The following is a 4762-nucleotide window of genomic DNA, read 5'->3' on the forward strand; positions in this document are numbered from 1 at the left end:
GTCTATTGTACCCAAGACAGGTCCTGTGGTACGCGCGGGGTTTTGGGCGGTTGGCTGCTTGAAGCTCCTTGTTCCGGATCCCGTGGGTGGCCGCCTTTTTTGAAATGTCGTTTTTTGTTATAGCTCTTCTTATTGCGGTACTCTTGACGGGGTTGCCCGTTATATCTGCCGTATTCCTCCCGTTGCTGACGATACCCGGGGGAGTGCTCCCGGTCGTAATGTTCGTATCGTCTATTATAATCCCGGTACCGATCATGCCGATCATAGTTATCCCGCTGATCACCGTACCGGACATCATTCTCCCGTCGATCGCCATACCGGACATCCTGTGCCGGTCGATCGCGGTCCATTCGCCGCCAGCGTTCCTCTTCTTCATCCTGGCTGCTATGTGGCTCAATTTGTCGGACGGGCGGTGCTTGCCGGTTCAATAGATTATACTCGCACCTATCCGTCGTATGGCCCTTGGATTGACAAATTACACATTGCGTCCTCATAGTGCATTCTAGAGCCGAGTGTCCGGAATTCAAGCAGGTTGTGCACTGTATTGCTTGTCGAAACTGGAGGTCTTCATCGGACGGTAACGCCCGTTGGAGTGCTCCCAGTGTGAGCCAGGAGCTTGTCTTTTCCATCTCTCTCACCCGGTCAATGACCTGGTTGATGGTACTTGTGCGGAAGTCAATTACCGTGCAAACCGTGCGTAGGGGTTCTCGGAGCGCGTTTAGGAATATAGTCCGTAATTCCTCCTCTGGGGGTGCGCGGGCAAGCTGACTATGCATCCGTTGAAACCAGATGACAAACTGGGGAATGCTCTCCCCTGCTTCCTGTTGGATGGTATAAAATAAGCCTACCATTACGGTCTGGTCCACCTCCTTTTGGAAAAAATGCAAGAATTTAGCTTTTAAATCTGCAAAGGTGTTGATGGTAGACGGGTCCTGCGTCCGGCGCCATCTTGCTGCCGGTCCCTCCAATGTGACGCCAAATTCCGCTATCTTAGAGCGTTCCTCTTCATCCGGGGTTAATCGCTGGAACACATGGTTGGCTTCCCATGTCTGTTCAAAGGCGTGCACATGAGCTTCCGCGTCCGGATCATCTCTATACTTGGAGTACTGGAACGACATGTCGTCGTCCGGTATCGGTGCGCGGGCGGGCAGTGTTGGTGCTCGTTCCGGGATTTTCTCCGGCGTCGGTGGTCTTTCCCGATTTGTTTCCGGTGTTGGTGGTCTTTCCTCTTCTTTTGGTGACGGAGGCCTCTCCTCTTCGACTTCCGGTGTCGGAGGTCGCTCTTCCTCTACTGGTTCTAGGGGTTCCAACGTTAGCACTTCCGGTTCCGGTGTCAGTAAGGTATCCGATCCTTCGTCCTCCGGTCTGGTTGATCTAGTCATCCATCCGTGTCGTCGTTCGCTGCAAAAACAGGAATCGTGGTCGCCAAAAACTGTGTTAACTCTTAGGGCCGGACAATGGCCTAACACAGGGTGTCTACGGAAGACACTTCACCAAAGGGGTGTTACGGCAACAAGGTTAGACTCAACGATTAATCCGACTTAATTAGGTTACTTAGCATGATCGTCTTGAATAATCACACGCGTAAGATATAACAATGAATGGAGAACGGCAATTAACACAAAGAGATAACAACACTAAGCTTTATTAATTAACCGTTATCCATTACATTGTATCCGGGCCTTTAAATAGGTTTCCGGTCTTTATTACAAAACGGTGCCATCCGCACCTGTTCGGGATCGGTTCGGATCCAGAATGGCATACCGATTCCGGTTCGTCCGTCCACACTCATAGCTTACTTACAACCATTCCTACTAATTAAATAACTCCCCGTTTCACACTCTGGACTCCTTTGCCGCCCCAAACGATCCTGCCTTCACGTGTCCACTATCGTGTGAATCTTCACACACTATGTAAAAAAATAATGAAATAATTATTATAGATTAGATTAGTAGCTTACTATAGAAAGATGGATATACTCAAGAGCTTCAAAATGTATTTACTATATACAAAATGGAGAAATATATATCAAGTTATGTGAAAATAAAGTTTGAGAAGATAGGGAAATTAGAACTATCCCACATAGATAGGAAAGTTAAGGCCCTAGCTATATAAGCACCTTGAGCTCCCTCATTTTTCATTTGTGCTAAGAGCACTTTGGCCACTTTGTCTTAATGGATGATAGTGGCCAAATTCCCTAAAACCGGAAACCGGCCGGTAAACAAATCTAGAAACCGGTCGGTAAGCAAATCCGGAAACTGGTCCGGTAAGCAAATTTGGAAACCGGCCGATATGCAAACTGGAAATTGGCCGGCAAGCAAAACCGAAACCGGAACTGGCAAGCAAATCGGAATTGGAACCGGCAAGCAAATTGGCACCGGAATCGGCCGACAAGCAAAACCAGAACCGGAACCGGCAAGAAAACCAGAACCGCAACCGACAAGCAAAATGGAACCGGCCGGCGAGGGATTCGGCGATCGGGCGGAACCAACTACCAGACGAGGTTGGACGCGGACGGACGGAAGATTGATCATGCAACAAACTAAAGTAAAGTGAAGAGAACTAAAGTAAAGGCCATGTGGACGCAAGCAAATAAAGTTGGAGTGCATGCAAAAAGTAAAGGTCATGTGGACGGTCGCATGCAACTAAAAGAAAAAGCCATGCAACTAAAAGAAGAACCTAAGCAACTAAAAGTAGAGGCCATGCAACAAAAAGTAGACATGCATATGATCAACGGGGAATACCATATATATTCCATTTTTTTTCCTATACTTGGACTCACTCTCCATATTATCTTAATTTTTTTCCTTTCCTTTCGGAGCTCTCTTATCTTATCAAAGCCAAGAACCCTAAATTTCCTTACGGAAGTCATAAACCCTAATTTCCTAATCAAAGCCATATAACTCAAAAACCCTAATTTTCGAATTGAAGCTAAAAAACCCTATTATTCTAATTAAATCCATATTTCATTTCTTCTAATCTATTACTCTAGTCATCTCCATTAGCAAATTTTTTGTAATCCCAATCTTGGGATTAATTGTAATCTTTCTTTCCCTTTATTAATGAAATTTGTGAATCTTTATCATTTTGTATTAATTGTTTAATATAATCATACGAATCTAATATCTTCCGGTCGGAGGCCTCGGGGTCCTGCCTCAAAGTTCACGTATCCTCGTCGTATTTCCGCGACACCGTTGTTGCACAAATAATAGTCGTAGTGCATTCTTAACACTTTGACCGTGAGGAAGAGCGCACAACAAGGATATTGTGCAACTAAAGGACACATGAAAGGGAGTAGTAAGAACCAATAGAGAAAAGAGCAATAGGCAGCCAAGTGTGAAACAACCACACTCACAATGTAAAACCTATATAAACCACATAATGGTGTCTTTGTAAGGATTCATCCATTTATAAAGACCTCCTCAGTGATTAAGAGCTCTAAAGTGTCCTCTCCTCTTTCTTGTAATCCTCAAGCTAAAGAGAGAATAACGATAGTGTTTAGTAGAGAAACACTAATCTCTCTTCCTTTGTTGGAGATGAGACTGTCAGTGTGGAATCAGAAACAACATGTAGGTGTTGAAGAACACCAAGTTGATGATAGCAGAATCAAATGAACTGATTAGAAACAAAGATGAACACGACAACTGAATGAAACTCAAGACCAAAGACAGGGAGTGAGAGAGACAAAGATGTGCACAATGTAATTGTATTATTCCAAAGAAGTTACAATCAAAGAATGGCAACAACAACCCCATAAACTAGATTACAAAGCTAGTTATATACTAACTGGGCTAGGGTAGCTATCCTTCTACATATTTACATAATTGTCCTAAACCTAGTTTGTCCAAGCGGGACAGTGTGAATATGACCATTATACACTTGTATTCGATATCCTTGTTGGTGCTAAGTCTGTCCAAGTGGGACAATGTGAATATGACCATTATACACTCGTATTCGACATCCTTGTTGGTGCTAGACCTCTTAGCAAGAGGGTTAATAAACATATTCTTTATTTCCAATTGTCTAAGAGAGTGAGTGTGAGAGAGATATTAGTGCTAATCATTTGTTAATCGTTAAGAGAGTGTGAGGTTCACGGGTGCTTGACAACCACCCTTGCCTAGTTTGCCACCAAAAGGGAATACGTCAGTCCAAGCTTCGCAAACGACATCGAGTGAAGGTTTAACTTCATCGATTCATAGAAATGTTCTCCGTGAGGTGCACAGATCCTACACAGCTCTCCCTACGATGGCTGGGTTCCTGCATTAATGCGTATCTCCAATGAGTCGGGGCTCTTACGATTCGGATGGTTCGGGTTCGTCGGGCTCCCAATAAAGTGAATTTATCCAGATCACACGGTGCAGATCGCACGCGCACGCGCCCTGCACTGTCCGTGGCCGCGATGCCCTCGCCAGGCGGGCCTATATTATGATTTGGTAGCAAGTTAGACCATTCTGATGAATTTCATTTTGGATAGCAGAGATGCAGAAGAGAGCAACACCCAACAACACAACACAAACTTAACACACTACAAAATCCTTGCTCTCTCATCATATATTCTCTCGATCTTCTTCTCCTTCTCTTTCTTCCTTCTCCTTCTCCTTCTCTTCCTTCTCCTTCTTCTCCTTCTTCATCAATCAGACTCTTGAGAGAATTGTTTAGCCACTCCACTCCACTCTGTCTCTCTGTCTGTTCCTCTGTCCGTCTGACAGACTAAGAGGCCACGAAAGCTTCCTCTCTCTCTCTGATCTGGAACCATTTCCCA

The sequence above is a fragment of the Azolla caroliniana genome, unplaced genomic scaffold (genome assembly GCF_043228905.1).
Source record: "Azolla caroliniana isolate FFs.n. ecotype wild unplaced genomic scaffold, voAzoCaro1.0.p SCAF_5, whole genome shotgun sequence".
NCBI lineage: Eukaryota > Viridiplantae > Streptophyta > Polypodiopsida > Salviniales > Salviniaceae > Azolla > Azolla caroliniana.